Consider the following 17,834-nt stretch of genomic DNA (forward strand, 5'->3'; position numbering starts at 1 on the left):
TCAGGGGACTAGATCCCGCATGCCGCAACTAAAAGATCCCACGTGCCACAACTAAGACCTGGCACAGCCAAATAAAATAAATAAATAAATATTTTAAAAAAGACTAATACCCTCTGTTTCAGTATTTATAGAGGGCAAGGCACGTGGCACTGTCTTTTTCTCTCAGTAGGACTCTGTGAGCATTAGCTTCCTTTCTATCTGTACTCAGTTGCTCCTCCCTTCTCTTTTCTCTCTTAACTCCCAGCCTCAGTTTCTTGTTAAGGGAAGAAGTCAAGGGGGGATGCAGCCAGATGAGTTTAGTGGCTGGAAGGCTGGAAGGTTTGGGTTTGGTTATTTTCCGTGTGGCTTTGGGGGAAGTGCATTGCTTAGTCTCTCTGGCTGAAAAGCAGGTGGGCAGTGCAGACAGTTGCCCTTTATTTCAGGTAATGTTAGGTGAACAGGAAGTCTGTATTAGGTACAGTTTTAGTGGGAGGAAAAAAGGAAATCCTTTCCATTTTGTCAATAGACTCTTCCATTCCCATCATACTCACCAGAGGAGTAGGGGATAGAAGAAAATCAGAGAAGAGTGGCAAAGAGAAGGAAGAGGCAAGCAGGTGGGATTTACAAGGTGGCGGGGGAGGGCGAAAGAGGAAGAGAGGAGCAAGTGGAGAGGTGCCAGGATCCGGCGCTGGGAGGGAGCTGGGGGCTGGCAGCCCCGCAGGTGGGGCAGGAGGTAAGCCGCCGTTGGTGGGGACTGTAGGGGGATGCTCACAGTCCTCCCTCCGTGGCCACTTTAGGCCTCACCCCATCGTTCACAGGACTGCTCTAAGGTCTTCTGTCACAATTTGAAAATAGTCAAACCATCATTTTCCTTTAAAAAATTATTGAAAAAACTCTTCGACAGTGGCCTGTGCCAGATATTTCTCAACAATTTTAAATCCTCCCAAGTGGAAGGAAATCAAATCCTTTAAGACACATACACACACATACACACAGAAATTCTGTCTTACAAACAAAATTCATACTTTATTTTACAAATATCCCTGTAGTGTAATTATTTTTAAAACCATTTCGAAGGGCTAGCATTAAGGAGCTTTTTGGAGTGATGAATCTGTATCCTGAAGGTGGTTACACAAATCTATACATACATTAAAATTCATAGAGCTATATACCCAAAAAAGTCAATTTCACTGTATTATAATTTTTTAAAATAAAATAAAATACATTTTACTGCAATAAGAAAAAAAAAAAAAGCCCAACTCCCTTGTAAGATCCAAGGTGTCTCTCCCCTCCTCCCCCGTAATTAGCATAAAGGCTAAGGTGGCTGTTTGGAAGAAAATAGATTTACTTGAAAGGTCCAGACTCTATTAAAACATTAATGCTAAAAAAAAAAAAAAAAAAAAAAAAAAACATTAATGCTCTCAGTTAAACAATACTTGTTAAACACTTGCTGTGGAATTCCCCAAAAGTCACTTTCCTTCAGGAGCGGGTGTTTTGTTTTTCCCTCAGGGTGTTCAGATAGACTCAAATCCAGGAGATCTGTGCTCTCCTTCTGACACTGCATCTCACTCTCCTTGAACTTCAGTGGTCCTCCTTTGCAAAGTGGGGGTCATTCCTTTCCTTTCCTCAGATGGGTTGGTATGAGGATCCCCACAGGTGAGGTCCAGGGAGAGAGCTGTGTAAACCACCCTGTGGATGACAAGTGTGGATATTATTGGGACCAGCTCTGTGTTCCCTCAAGTCCAAAGACTGGACAGCAGGCTCGAGGTGGCATCTCTGCTCCTTTGATGAAAAGGAGAAACAGAAACGGAGTTGGTCTTCTCTGAGTTCCCCAGGAGACTGTAAGTGTTGACACTCCCAAGCAAGCTCTAAACAGCCCCACTGCTGACACCCTGATATCCCAGGAAGAAGGGAGGACGCAGCAGGGAGTGACGTCCGGAGAGCTAGGGAAGCCCAGTGCACCAGGGGTGAGAAGGACTCCTGGCACAGGGCTGAAGTTTGGATGGCACACGCCAGAACTGTCTGTTTGCAATTGGCAACCTGGTGCCCCACCAAAGTTCCATGGTGTTGAGTGTAACCCTTGTGGGCAGAGATCATTGAGGCAGCATAAATAAGTGGGACAGCCTAATATAAGAATTCCAAGATCCTCTTGGTTCGTTTCTCTTCTTCCAACATTTGAAAAAGACATGATTACAGGGAGATATTTCATGACTCTTGAAAAAGCCTCAGTGCAGTGGAAAATGGAAACATATGCGCAGCCTCAGAGCAAGTAAAGAATGACATGAACGGTGGCCACTGATATAGGTAAAGGGGGCAGATGCTATTTGGTTATAGACTTGGGGTTCTTAACATTTATTGGGCCCCTTTGGAAGCCGGGTGAAGCCTCTGGATCCCATCGCAGGATGATGTTTTTTAATGAAATAAAATATGTAAGATTACAAAGGAAATTAATATATCAAAATACAAGAATCCCATAGATCTAGGTTAAGAACTATTGTCCCTGTGCAGCAATAAGGGCCTCATAGTGCCAAATATTTTGATTTTCTTAAAGAAGCCAAGTTCCAAATTTTTAAATGAAGCTTTCTGATTTTTTTTTTAAATGTTATGTTAGGTATATTTTCTTTTTTTTTTTTCTGCTTTTAATTAATTAATTAATTTATTTATTTTATGGCTGTGTTGGGTCTTCGTTTCTGTGCAAGGGCTTTCTCTAGTTGCGGCAAGTGGGGGCCACTCTTCATCGCGGTGCGTGGGCCTCTCATTATCGCGGCCTCTCTTCTTGCGGAGCACAGGCTCCAGACGCGCAGGCTCAGTAATTGTGGCTCACGGGCCTAGTTGCTCCACGGCATGTGGGATCTTCCCAGACCAGGGCTCGAACCCGTGTCCCCTGCAATGGCAGGCAGATTCTCAACCACTGCGCCACCAGGGAAGCCCCAACTTTCTGATTATTTGAGTGTCAACATTTTTTTTTTTTTTTTTTTTTTAAGCACTGAGCCAGTCTACCTAAGCACATGTCTGCTGGTCACCACTTTGAAACCTTCTTATAATATTAGAGATTGTAGGAGACTTTTTGTAAACAAGAAAGGGTGAAGATCCCGTATGATTCAACAGATAAGACTGGGGACAGTGTCTTGACCAAACCAGGGATAGGCTAACAAATGGCCATTTGTCCAATGGAAGAGGATAAAACATGGTAGAGAGGATGTATGTATCCTATGTGCTTGGATTCAAGTTCATAGCAAGGTCAGTAATTATTTTCTTTCTTTTGTGATTTTAATTTTAGCATCTCAACTTTCCACTGTGATCTCCCACTGAGATATTTAGAGAGATTTTTTTTTTAAAGTTTGGCTTTGGGATTTAAGGTTTTTAATTTGCTTTTATCATTTCTTTCTACTAACTCTTAGTAGAAATGGATTTTTCACCCCAATGGAAAAGAGGGGAGAGCTGGTGTCATGCTATCAGCATAGAAAGGTAATACATGGGTAGAAACCAAAGAAAAAATGAGGGTAAGGTCTCTTTCACTAAAAATATCTTACAATAATAATCTATAGAAAGGATTTTTACCTGTTCTGAACATAATTGAAATAAGGTAAGATCAGATCATTATCATTTCTTATAATTAGAAAATATATTGATCTCCAAAGAGTCATGGGATCCATATACACTTACTTACAAAAAGGTCCCTACATTCCAATAAATGGAAGCCACACCATAAGCCAGTAAGTTATTTTTTCAAATGGAGTCAGTGAAGTATAAAGGAATGACCTTTCCTAGATCAGTGGCTTCTAAATTTTTTTGACCATCACGTGAATAGAAGTATATTTTGCATCATGATATATATAGGATATATATATATATATGGTATTTTATATATATATATATATATATATATATATATATATATTCACATATTTATAAAGACAAAAGTTCCATGAAGCAGTACTTGCTCATAAAAGTTCCATGAAAACAGTTTGCTCTTACTAAGAGATGTGTTTTCTAACTTTATTCTACTTTATTTCATTTTAAAATTTTGGTCTAAATCCACTAAACTTATGTCACAACCCTCTAATGGCCTGTGACTTGCACTTTGACAAACAGTGTTATGATGTCACCATGTTTCTTCAACCCTAGGCACAGTCCCCCACTCTCAGCTTCTCGCCAGAAACTGCAGGGCCCATCAAGTCTGGACCAGGTCCTTCTTTCTTCAACCAGGCTTGTTCGAAGAATAGGTGTGGAGGTTCCATACTATAACCAGCCTCTATCCCCTTAATTCTTTAATTTCTTTTCTCACTCATTTTTTCATTCCTAGTTTCACTTATTCAATGAAATATTTATCAGTATTCACTGTGTGGCAGACACAGGTCTTACATCCAGGGCTATGGGCATGTAAACAGATGATGTCGTGTGTTAAGAACTGAGCCAGGTGTGCCCAGGTAGCAATGGAGTCACAGAGGAGTGGCACCTGGTGGCAGTGAGCTTGAAAGACTAAGAAGGTTGGGCCGGATGAAGCCTCTGACTAGACAGTCTCTTGCAGGGATCTGGTTGCCCTGCAAAATAGGCTCTTGGGTAGGAGGTGGGTCCACGGATCAGAGGCCTAGGGCTGGGGTGGGCATGTGAAGGGAGTCTGTGATGACAGGGTGAGCTGAAGTCTTTGGACAGTAGTTGGGGGGAGGGGAGAGGAAGTGATGAAGTCATGGGGTTGTGGGGCAATCTGAAGGGCTCTGGGCCCAGTGCTCAGTTTTTCTCCCACAGAGAGGTGACATTGCAAACGTGTGTTATTTTCATGTTGACAGAAGATCTTGTCTTTGGTTGTGACACTTCCTAAGAATTAATTCCTTCAAACAGCAAAGACTTAATCCTGAGCTTGGAATGAATATAGGGCTCCTAAGATCACTCCTCAGGAAGAGTCTTCCACTGAAAGCTCAAAATTACGAGATCACAGAATGCTAGAGCTGGGAAGAAAATCAGTAACGGTCAGGCACGCGCTCTCATTTTACAGAAGAGGACAACCTGCCCAAGTCCACACGAGTGGTCAGTGGGAGTGGTCAGTGGGAGAGTCGTCCCGGAAGCTGGTGTCCTGCCTCCGGCACCGGCCAGGGTGCAGCCCGGTGATTGCAGGACAAGGAGCTTCTGGAGGGGCGGGGAGCCTCTCCCTGGTCTCGCTGAGGTTTGCTGCTTCCTACGCTGGCCAGAGGGTGGCGCCCTCCACAAGCGGGCCACCCTTTCCGTAGGTGATGGCTTCTCAGAGGGTTCAGCTAAAGTCAGCGGGCCACTGCAGTCTCTAGGGGACTCTCCTTTGTTCAAGCGGCAAACATTCGGGTTGGCAGGAGCTTCTGAAACTCACCGCATTGGTCCCTTGAGCTCTCTCTTGCTCCGGATCCCCTCCCTCCCAGCGTCTGGGGAGACTCCTTAGGGTCAAACCCATGTAGTTTTTCAGTCCTCTAATTTCTTCCTTTGGTAGACTAAAATTCAGAGTTGTTAGAAATTTAATGTGCAGAAAAATCACCTAAGGAGTTTTTTAAAAATGCAAATCCCAGAACCCATCCCTAGACGTTGCCATTCTCAGGTCTTAGGATAGGGGAGCCCTGAAACCTGGCTTTTTAATATCGTCCTCAAAGATGCTGATACACGTATCCAGAGCACATAGGGTTTGAGTAAAATAAAGACCTCGACTCCCAGGAAGTTGTTTCCTCTCTTGACTAAAACAAGGTTTAGGGACTCAAAGGCTTCCTTCAGCTAACCCACTGAAGCCACTTAGAATAGTCTCCTTTCCCCGAACTGCCAGGAAATCTCCACAAGCTGACCTGCGAAGGAGCAGGATTGGGATGTGAATTGTATGGGAAAAGATCATATTAGGAGTCCTTTAATTTAATTAGCAGTAGAAAAACCAGTAAAAGTCCAAGTGGCAGATTCCACAGTGGCCACAAGGTGGCGATCTTCTGCATCTATTTGAAATGGTCCGCCCGTTATCCTGTTTTAGCTTATTTTCAATATTAAATACATCATTAATTTTAAAAGTGTGTATTATTTTAAAAGGATGCAAGGAAAAATGGTTTAACAGGCGAACCTTCAAACTCGCATTTCAGTCAAATACTGACATACTCTAGATGGAGGAATTTAGTGAGATTTCCACATCAGACCCCAGAAAAAAGATAAAAATCTGTTTGAGAAAAGACTGTGGTCTTTGCAAAATGAAAAATGTCACTCAAAGAAAGTGTCTTGAAAGCTTTCCGAGAAGTTGATTTTTTGGAGAACTAGCAGATGCAATTTGGTCATTAAAAAATAAAAAAAATCATCTGGTAAAAATTTCCTTTTTATTGGTTTGTAGTCAGGATCAGAAAATGAAAGAGAGGGAGAGGGAGAGAGAGGGAGAGAGAGAGAGAGGAAGGAAGGAAGGAAGAGAAAGAGGGAGGGAGGAAGGGAGGGAGAAAGAAAGAAGAAAAAGGCTCTGGATAAACATAATACCAGGGCTGTCCTGAACCGAAAATAAGAGCCAAGCTGTAGTGTGGCTAGTGTGGACCTGAGCCTTTCTCCCAACCATTCCACTCAGCTCCCCAGGAGCGGCAGTGGCATGTGAGGAAGCCAGTGGGCTGAGAGCAGAGAGAAGAGGCCTTGAGGGTCACCACAGCACAACTTCAAGCTGAGCAGCACAGCCTTGGACCACTGGAAGGCCAAGCCATTGTCAAGGTCACTGGGGTCCTGGGACCTCAGGGACAGAGAGGCCAGTGGTTGGGCATACAGTGAGGTCAAGGCACCATTCCACAGGGACAGGCTGCAAAAGACAGCAAAGGCCTCAGGCCAGCAGAGAGTACAGGTTACTTAGTGGTCTTTGGGCCGTATAGGTACACATCTGTATACAGTGCAGGGAGCAGCCGTTGGCCAGAGCCTGACACTGAGAATGTCCCTGACACATTTCAATGTAGGAACAATGTGTCTAAGGAGGTTACTGGGGGGAGGGGGGTGTAGAGGGGAAAAAAAAAATCACATCCTTACTTTCTAAGCGCACAGGGGAAAGTTGGCTTCACATCCTACCCTCACTTTTCCTTGTTTCTCCCATTGTGCCCTTGGTCAGGAAGTGGTAGGAGGAAGAAAACGCTTTCAAAGAGAAAGAGGTGAGGAGGCCATTGTCTTAGACGTTTGGAGAGTGCAGGAGAGAAAAGAAATCTTTCTCTTTTCTCTTATCCTCACGGCCTGGGGCCAGAGCAAAGCCTCAAGGTCCTGGTTGTTTTGAGGGACAGCTGTCCTTTGGTTCAGGGGAAATCAGACAAGAGCTCTGGCAGAGAGGATAGAGGTTCTCTACACAGAGCAAGTGTGTCCCCAGGATTGTAGCCCATGAGAACTTTTTCTGTGCTGCTAGGCAGCCGGAGGAGACGCTTACATGGCTGAGGAGAGGGGATACCTAAGAGACACCCCTCTGGCAAGACCCTCTTCCATTACATTATCCATGGATCCAGGGAGATGGGCTGCTCAAAGCTAGGCACAGAGAAAGAGCTCAGATCTTGCCAGCTTTCGTGAGACTGCTTAAAGTAAGCACGTTTAAAGTAAAATACAGTAGGTGATATAAAGGCAAGCGGTTTATTTAATGGCCCCTTAAATTAAAACTATCCCACACCCAGTATGATAAATGCCTTATCTTTGGGGTACATGTCTCACTGACCTGGACTGATTTATTACACTCAGGCAGTCAACTCAGAGGCAGGAATGGAGAAACAGAGGAGGTTAGTTAGGTTTTTGTTTTTTGTTTTTAACATTTATTTATTTATTTTTATTTTGGCTGCGGTGGGTCTTCGTTGCTGTGCGCAGGCTTTCTCTAGTTGCGGCGAGCGGGGGCTACTCTTCTTTGCGGTGCACGGGCTTCTCATTGCGGTGGCTTCTCTTGTTGCGGAGTACGGGCTCTAGGCACGTGGGCTTCAGTAGTTGCAGCGCACAGGCTCAGCAGTTGCAGAACGCAGGTTCTAGGGCGTGCGAGCTTCATCAGTTGTGGCATGCAGGCTCAGTAGCTGTGGCGCGCAGGCTTAGTTGCTCCGCGGCGTGTGGGATCTTCCCGGACCAGGGATCGAACCCGTGTCCCCTGCATTGGCAGGCGTATTCTTAACCACTGCGTCACCAGGGAAGTCACGAGGAGGTTAGTTTTAAGTAGCAAATTTTGGGTGTTTGTTGGTTTTTACCTTGCATGGTAGACTGCATGTTTGAAGATGGAGTTTCTGATCCATAAGGTGGGGGGGGGGGGGTGGGGGCGGTGCTCACAGTGATTTTCTGATGAGTGGGAGTGGATTTGCACGGATTTGTCCACATTCTCCCCTTTAGTCTCTGCATACCGTCAGCATTGTACAGGCAGTAGCCCAACCGAAAGAAATCGAGGAAAGCTCGCAGGCTTGCACAGGGGCTGGAATTCTGATGTAAGCCTCACGGGCCCAGAGCTCTCAGCAGCTGCTCTGCCTTCTTCTACACCCCTCATTACACACGACACACTCACACGCAAGATAGTGAGTTAGAAATGAAAGTTTCCTTAAATGAGACATCTTTGTAAGTATGAATGGTCAAACCATAAAATAAGAAATAAAGACAATTTCCCTCCAGCTACTTAGAAATGTTAAACTAAATATTTAGTTTAATAATAAACGAAACGCACTATTCTCAGATCAAAGCAGCCCTTCTTAATTAATTGTAATCAGATTTTTAAAAAAGGAATTATTTTAAAAAAATAATGTTTCCTTTGGAAGCAGATGCTGTGTTGACTGTCAAATTACCAGAATCTTAGACATTTTAATATCACTTTAGATAATTAGCTGCACTGCTTCAATTTCCAGCTGCCATGCCTTTGGTTCTGTCTGGCAGCCATGCAGATATTAGTCTCACAGGAAACTTGCTGAATGGCCAGTATGCTGGATGCCTTGGCAAGGCCACAGAATAACAATATAGAGCAATATACACTCCTTGTTATAAGTAGAGTAACTGTATAATTTATTGTCCAAACTGGGACACTTTTGAGACTAAAAGGAGGCACTAGTAATAATTACTCCAGGAAAACATATAAATTGGATCCTCCTTACTTTTAGGCAAGGTTTCCTCTTCAAAGCTATTTCACAGAAAGGAGGGAGATGCAGATATAAATATAGATATTATTCAAATTCTCATGACGTTTTTCATATTCCAGGTCAAGATCCTTTTTATTTTAATGATAAAATATAATTTAAAAAAAATCCTGAAACAATTCAATCACTGCTAGTTTTGCATTTTTATAGAGGTCAGCTAATGGAAAGGAACTCCTTTTAAAAGGAGGCATAGATATTTGACACAGATTTAGTAATTATTCCTGGGGGTAGTCCTCAAAATTTTAGTTGTTGAATTTTGCAAGCATTTAAAAAAGCAGAAAGGTAAGTGGTTGTGCTGTCAACCTATAGGATGAATGGAAGCTCCTATTGTTATGAAAGCTTATGGTTTGAAAGACATTTTTCAGCAACATCATCAGACGTGATTTTTCAAAGTGTTGTCTGTCAAACAATGAAGCATGAAGACATGTACTCTGGAAAACTTAGTAAAAGATAAAAAGAAAAAAATTGGCCATTGTGTTGAAGGAGATAATGAAGATGGAACATATAGGTGGAGACTGAATATGAGCAAATGACTTATATTCAAATGACTGAATATGAAAAAATTCTAAATTAAGCATTATTTTATCTAATGCATAATTTTTAATATCAATATATAATTTAATTAACAAATTAAATATTATGAGTAGACACTTGGATATTTCATCCATATCCCTAAAAGTTGATACATTTAAATTGGCCAAAAACTTTCCTTTGGCTTTTCTTTTTATAAGGAATCATTCTGTATTTGGGGTCAGCTAATATCCAGGCATATGTTGTAATCACCATATGGGTTTCTGTTCTGTGTAGTTTTGGAGTGACAGGCTCCTGGGATTAAGCCTGGGAGAATGAGGGGTCCCCATGGCTTCCTGTCTGGGCAGAAAACGTATCAGGACTCCAGGTGAAAGAGCAGGACATTAGCCTGTGAGCTATGTCTTCTTTATCCTAAGCCCAGCTGCTGTCTTTCAAAATACCACCATGCATGGGGTAAGAGATGATGAAGATGAGCAGATTCTAAAGATCAGTAGGTGACTACCAGGGTCTCTGCAACCAAAAGTGTCTCAGGGCTACACTGAACGCCCAGGAGCACTTCCTTTCCATCACACATCTCTAAGCAGCCTCAGTCACAGATCCAAGCTCTAACCCAGTTTGGGGTTAAGGTGGCCTGGGGTACTTTTATCCAAAGCCAGCCACTGGGTGGATCTGGAGAGAAGAATGTACCGACCTGGTCTATTCCGGCCTCTTGGGAGCTTAACATCTAGTTGCAGGAGGAGAAGGCATGCTCCTGTACTAACCAGCTCTGCAGCTTTAGGCAAGTCCCTTAAACTTGCTGAGGGAGTTAGAAGAGTCTCCTTCCAGAGCTGATTATTCCTTTTCTCTATGAAAATAAAAGTAAAAAGACAGTGAAAACGTAACATAAATGATACAGAAAATAAACACCTCAGAAGTAAAAAGAAACAAAGGTCAGTGTGGCTGAAGTGATTAGGAAAATCGTCTGATTTCTTAGGCTTTCCTGAAAAAAGGAAATTAGGTTTCCCTCCTCCATTAGCTGTAGACTTTTGGTTTTATAGATTTTGGAGTAGGAAGTAAACCAAAGGTCAGAGGAGGAAAATCCATTTACTTAAGGCCATAGAGATACACAAAAGGCCCTTAAGAACCAAAGAAAATCATCCGGTCTCCCAAGCCCTAAAGTAAGATATCACTTAGTATGTTGAGCATCTTGTGGAAATCATGTGTTCCTGGCGGCCATGCTTTTAAATTTGATGACTCTGTTCTCCCGAATTGGCTCCTTAAAGGAACCGTGGAGACTGTGAGGTGCCAGGAGCAGGCCTAGGGATGGGTGAGAAGTGCAGGAACGGGGACCCGGGGATGTGGGAGCACCTCCAGGACCACTGAGGCTACTTGGCTGACGCAGCTGTTTTCTAACAAGGATCTGAAGAGTCAGCCAGTGCCGGGTTGGCAGGTTTATAGCTTTGACGCCCTTCATTCTCCAACTTGCTCTACTTACCTTTTGAGTTGGCCCATTTATAGCTGGAGAACCAGTTACATAATCTTCTTTGTAGAACTCACACGAACCACAATGATGCCATCAGAAAGCTACGAGATAAAATTGAGAAAATGGCTTCCACGTCTGCCGCAATCCAGGTGGTTCTAATTCCTACACTTTGGGTTTTCTTTAAAACTGGAATCCCTTGGTTGGGTAGAATGTTTGCTTTCTTTCTTTAAAAAGCATCTCTCTCTTGTTTTAAGCAAAGATCATTGGAATCCAGTCATGATCATTATCATCACGATAATCATCAAAACACCTCCCTTGTGTGCCTCCCCCTCTGTACTTTGTGCTCATTACCCAGAATGCATAGCGTCAACAGCTGGATATTGCAGTCAGTTCTGGGCAGCACATTTCATGAGGGATATTGGAAACCAGGAAGTTCCCAGGAGAGAGCTGCCAGGACGATGCAGGATCTGGAAACTACAATAAATGAAGAACAGGCAAAATTACTGCAGCTCTCTGGTCTGGAGAAGAGAATCCAAATTTAAATATCGAGAGCTTGCAACTGCCCATAATGCAGAATTGGGACCAGATATGGCCCATTTTGGCTTTGTGTAAAGAAGAACCTAATAAAACTTAGAGCTATTGGGTATTGGAATGGCCTGGGATGAAGTCGTGAGCATCCTGCCACCAGAAATGTTCATGGAGAGACAGGTGAGCATCTTTCAGGGATGCTGTATCAGGGACTTCTCCCAGGGTAACTTGCAGTGAAAGGCTCTGTGTTTGAAGTACTGATACAGAAAGACATACAACAGAACACCCACTGTCTTCCACAAGAAAGGACACCTAAGTAAATACATAAGTAACAATGTACATGAAGCAGATGAGGGTGTGGGTGGGGAGCGAAGGAATAGATGCAGAAGGCTTCATTAGGACATGGGATGTGGGGTGGGTGCTGAAAAGTGACCCGGACTCAGGTAAGCGATGAAGGAGATTCCAGGGGTGCAGCTGGGGCTACAGGAACGAGACCGTGAACCAACGGTTGCCAGCACAATGAGTCCGCCTAGGATAGAGAGGAGGGTTTGTGAGGAGAGGGCTCCTTGAGGATATTAGAGACCACTATGAAGACCAGATCCTGGGAACTCTTGAGCTACAGGTCATTGGAATAAATCCTCTGCCGGTCCTTGGATTGCTAAATAGCAATGCCTTTCACATCTGACAGACAGTGCTGGCCCCTTTGTGCCGTACCTCAGGGAGGCCAAATGCTAGGGTAGACAGCAAGTAATATCATGGCATTTTTCTGACCTCTTTCATCACTGGAGGATCTAGCCCTAACAGGCTTTTAGGGGAAATAGTACATTCCTTTGGCATTTGCCAGTACGAGCCTACCCACCCCTAAACCCTCAAAGCCCACTGTATAATTACCCCCAGGAGGCCAGAGGTCACTTAGAACAAGTGTAGGCAACACCCAGCTATTAGAAGTCAAATTTCAGAGCTCTCCCTAAATTCTGGCCTGAAGAATTTTGGAGATGGGACGGGGTCCCTTTGAGGTTGGTATTTCCTGCGTGTGGTTTGTGAGGTTGGCCTGGGCAGGCTGTGTGCCTGGCAGGAGGGTGTAGCTCCCCTCTCAGGGAGGCCCCCCCTCCTCAGCACTGGCTGCAGGCCTGCTCCAGGCCTCCCTGCCTCCTCGGGGGCACCTACTCAGCTGTTCTCTCTCTTTCTGCACTGAGCTGGCGTCTTGGGAGGGAAGCCCAGATGAGACTCAGGGGTAGATGAGACTACCCCAGATGGGAGGGGTGGTTCAGACAGGGAGTGCTGAAAGGCAGCTTTTCCAGAAGGGACCTTCCAGTGACCCTGTGAGCGGCCAGCAGCCAGCTAGCACTTCTCCCATATCCTGAGAGAAGGGGAAGAAGCTGGGAAGTGGGCAGTCCAATAGATGGTCTCCTTGTGGGGTGATTCCTTGGCCGAGATGGCAGTAATAACTGCTCTGCTCAGTACACGAGCTGCCTGCAGACAGCTGCCCCACTTGGGCTCATCTGAGGGGTCCCAGAAGCCCCGCGTTAGCCTACACTGAGGTTTAAAATGCTACCATTAGGACGGAGGTACTGGCTTTCAGCATAAATCTCACCCTGAGGTTCTCTTTAAAAATGCAATTTCACCAAGATGGAATAAATTAGTCTACTGGCTCATTCCTCCCTGACAGGAGGAGTGCACTGCCCTGAAAGCATCAGGGGTTGCAGCAGGCAGCCAGAGACAACGAAATGCTTTGAACTGAGAGAGCAGATAGTACCGAGGCCACATTTACTTCCTTCAGCATTTGTCCTGGCCCAACACAGACCCCGTCAACCAGCATCACCTGGCTCTGGAAACCCAGAGCCCAGGATAAGGCTCTATGCCCTGAAACTCATGCTTTTGAACCCAGCTTTATGTTCGGTCTCTCCAGGAGGAAAAAACACGGGAATCCAGAGTTTGACCATGATTACCAATTCCAGCCCTCCAAACTTGCCCAACTCTGCCTTGCATTCATTTTCACCATCCCAGCCTTTGTCTCTGAAGTTGGCTGGAGAGTCTCAAGTCTGTTCTCTGTGGGGAGGGGCCCCGTTTTCACTGAGCAGACACAGCACTCCACAGGGCGTGGCAAGTTCTCCATTCCTAACCCAGTCCAGAAACCAGTGTCCTGGGACCATCACACATAGAGCACAGGCTTCGGCTCAGATGTTTTCCAGAGAGAGGGAAACCGTCCAGCAGATGTCAGTAAGTTCTAAGATGTTGCAGGGAGCCCGGCTTGACAGTCAAGTGCTCTCTTTTCCAAACCAGCTTATCACTCAAAGACCTCAGAGGGGATGTGGCTGAGCAGAGGGCCTTTAGTAGGGGAGCTCCCGAAGATGAGAGCAAGGAGGGGAAATAGCAGTCCACGTCCTTGCAGAGAAGAACCGAGATTTGTGGTGTGTCTGGGGGGATTCCAGGAAGCCTGTGCTATAGAGCCCAGGCTGAGAAATGCCTGGTGATTGACGAGGTGGATATTGGGAGGCTCCAGACAGCAGTTCATTCTGCCTGTTTCACTGCCATAGGGTAAAGTCCAGTTCTGGCCTCACCTAGGGGCAACCTGTTCAAACTAGCCCTAGGTTTCTCATTCAATTTGAATGAGGCCTTAACTGAGCTAACTGCGAAGAGCCCAGGCACAGTCGGTCCAGCCTAGCGGACTCCATTCTACACTAAAGTGACCCTCCACCCACATAAAGTTGTGCAAATTGGAAGCCCTAGAGCCACTATAGCTTGGACTGGGGCCCAGTTTCTGGCTTGGTGTCAGACCAGGCTCTAGAAGGGGTGAGGCAGAGGTGTGAAAAAGAGCTCTATACCTCACTGCGTCCTCTTTGTTGTATCAGCATTTATTGAAAGACTGCTATTTTCAAGTGCAGTGCTAGAAACTATGGAGGATACACAGAGATATAATATGGGGTGCCTGAGTTTAAGGGGCTCAGGATCTTGAAGTGGACTCTGGTATTCACAGTTGTTGATCAGAATGCTCTCCCGTCCCTGGTGTGCCGGTTCCAATCAGAGGAACTCTTCCCCCATTTTATAGGATCTTAATAGGGTTATCAATCAAGTGCCACACCCTACTACCACAGAGGTGGGATTGTGACCTAGGCTGGCTAATCAGTCTACACTGGTATCCCTACATTCTCTGTTTCTTACAGCCAAAGGAGTGAAACCAATCCATAGACAGATGATATTTGATCTGCCAAACTATAAAAACCGGCATGAAATTCCCCAGGAGGAGACTGATTCAGAGGTGTTCTTATTTTATATGGGATGCACTTGTTTAAATACACAAGTGTTGAAACTCATTTTCCTCTGATTAGCACCTATTATCCTTACAAGCTACTTGGATAGGGAATGTCTAGAAAGTTGATTTTCACAATAAACCTAGATTAATGTGTTCTGAAGAACAAAGATTGTGTCCAATAGTTGGCCGAGAGTTTCCAAGCACTTGGAGTTGCTGCTGCTGACATGGGAGTTGCTTAGGCAGTAGGAGAAGGATACACTGTCATTAGAGAAGGGCTGGGGAAAGTGCTTGCTGAGCTTCATAAGACATTCTCCAAGATTCATAGTGTTACACATTCTGTTATTAAAGTTATATTTTGTGTTTTGCAGTTTTCTTTTTCAGAGTCGAACGTAAAGTGTTTTCACTTGAGTCTGAAGAGCAGGGGGAGGAAATACTCAGCCCATTCACTGCTGCTGTACCCCCATGTGCTAAGCAGAGACATCACATGTTCCTGCTGGGTCCAGGGGTGGTCTTATAATTGACTTCAATACAAAGCTCTCGGCCTTGGCATTCATTACTAATACATCAGTGTTGGCCTACTGTATGCCATGTGAGATGAAAGCTATTTTCCAGCATAAACTATAACCAGTGGTGCAGGTTTATGTAAAGACCCTGAGCAGGAATTTTGCTAGCTCTTGTCTGTTCGTATGTTCTTATCTGTTCGTAAGGCTTAGAGAAGCACACAACTCCAAAATCAATCAACTATGGATTGCGACACTGATGCTGTGAATATAAATGTTTATGGAAATGCAAATGAGGATAAGACCAGTTACTTCTAAGTACTCCACAGGTCAGTTTCCTGTCCCTGCGGGCAGAAGATAAGTATTCATGGAATGAATGAAAGAGTGGTGATCCGTTGAAAGGGGTGCAGTGAAAATTTCACACTTCCAAATGTGTTTTGCTTCATACTGACAGCTCCCAGACAGACAGTCAAGGAGACTCAAGATCATCTCTATGTTCTTTAAAAAAAAGTGACCCATCACCAGCAAAACACTGGCTCAGTCCAAAGCCTGCATTGGACTGGGAAAGTTTTCTATCTTCAAGCTCCCTGGAATCTCAGATTCATTCTCATCGCAGAGGGCCAACCCTCTGATGACTTGACATAGAGGATGGAAATGTAACAATCCCTATAAAAGGGATATATTCATTTCTTAGAACAATTATAATAAAGTATCACAAACCGAGTAGCTTAAAACAACAGAAATTTATTCTCTCACAGAATGAAGAGAAGGCTAGAGGTCCAAAATCAAGGTGTCAGCAGGGTTGGTTCCTTCTGAGGGCCCTGGGAGAGAATCTGTTCACTACCTCTCCCCTAGCTTCTAGTGACTTTCAGGGATTGACAGCTGGCAATCTCTCCAACCTCTGCTTCCATCTTCACATGTTCTGTCTGTGTCTGTCTTCATACTGCTGTCTTTTTATAAGGATACCAGTAATGTTGGATTAGGGGCCCACCCTACTCCAGTGTGACCTTATCTTAATTAATTACATCTGCAATTATCCTATTTCCAAATAAGGTCACATTCGCTGGTACTGGGGTTAGGACTTTGACATATTTTTTTCTGGGGGTGTGGGAACACAATCCAATCCATAATAGGGGATGAGAAATGATCAGACTCTATCAAATAATTAATGTTGCCAAAGCATGTAAGGTTGTGTATTTAGGATAAGTGGATACTAAAATAGTCGATTTCAAAGAACTAGATTGATTGCCCCATTTTGGTTGCACTAATAATGAGAACAGGGCTTCCCTGGTGGCACAGTGGTTAAGAATCTGCCTGCCAATGCAGGGGACACAGGTTTGAGCCCTGGTCCGGAAGATCCCAAATGCCGCGGAGCAACTAAGCCTGGGTGCCATGACTACTGGGCCCACGTGCCACAACTACTGAAGCCTGTGCGCCTAGAGCCTGTGCTCCGCAACAAGAGAAGCCACCGCAATGAGAAGCCCGCACACCGCTCGCCGCAACTAGAGAAAACCCGCACACAGCAACGAAGACCCAACGCAGCCATAAATGAATGAATGAATGAATGAATGAATGAATTTATAAAAAAAATAATGAGGACAACCAAAGTGATGATACTTTTTGTCATGCATTTGCTAGTGTGTTTGTAATTTTTCACTGGGCAGATGCTGGAATGATATATTTTGTATTATGTAGCAACACTAGACAGACAGCTAATATTTTTTCCAGTTCAGTTATTCATAGCTCAGCACTGTAGAAAGAAGTCATTTCATTCCTTTTACTGCAGAGAAAGGAAGGAGTTTGTGTTACTCTTTGCCGTTGAGCTGGAACAGCCTGTGGCTAATGCCTAGTTGCAAAACCACATTGGGAGAGAATTTTTACTCTCTCTGCTTTCTGACCTCCCCACAGACATCGCTGTCAAGTGCGGGCATTAAAAACTCTTCTTGAGGGTTTCTATATAGATGCTAAGGGAAGAAGAGAGGGCTGCAGGTGCCCAACACTTGGAGTAGATTTAACTTTATCCCTGTGGACCAGGTCACCAAGACTAATGTTATGCAGAGTTTATACCATAGGTTCTACTGGGGCATCCATAATTTTCCCCAGGGAGGAAATGCCTTTTCTTGAGAGCTGCAGGGTTCTGCATACTGCACTGAGAAGATCTAATCCATTTTGGCTGGTTGCACTGAGATACTCTGTGTTCTCAATTAAGTCAATTATCTGAGTAATCTTCATAATTAATGGTAGAAGACGAGCTGTCAGGACCAGCTAGAGCAAAAATATTTGGGTGTGTGGGTTAAGCCACAGTTGTTCTGTGGGTGTCTGAGGCTGGGGCAGGGAAGGGGGCTGATTGCATGCTGTGGCCAACTTTCTCAATTAGCGATGGGCTCTAACTAGATGGCAGAGAGCGTTTTCGCCTAGAAGTCAGGAGACAGTGTTCCCGCTCAATCCCTGGCACTAGCAAGCTGCGTCACATTGAGCAAGATTCTTCA

At 44.6% G+C, this 17,834-nt stretch overlaps 1 long non-coding RNA gene across 1 annotated transcript in view; it reads right to left on the bottom strand.

Annotated features, from left to right (window-relative positions):
• Positions 1-9,905: 9,905 nt before the first annotated feature.
• LOC130708725 (uncharacterized) overlaps positions 9,906-17,834 on the bottom strand; it is a 36,666-nt gene continuing 28,737 nt past the window's right edge. The window contains exons 2-3 of the long non-coding RNA XR_009009079.1: positions 11,077-11,165; positions 9,906-10,446 (exon numbers count right to left, since the gene is read on the bottom strand). This is a non-coding gene — a long non-coding RNA (uncharacterized LOC130708725). The remainder of the gene's footprint in view (positions 10,447-11,076; positions 11,166-17,834) is intronic.

This window comes from Balaenoptera acutorostrata, chromosome 8 (assembly GCF_949987535.1).
Source record: "Balaenoptera acutorostrata chromosome 8, mBalAcu1.1, whole genome shotgun sequence".
Lineage (NCBI taxonomy): Eukaryota > Metazoa > Chordata > Mammalia > Artiodactyla > Balaenopteridae > Balaenoptera > Balaenoptera acutorostrata.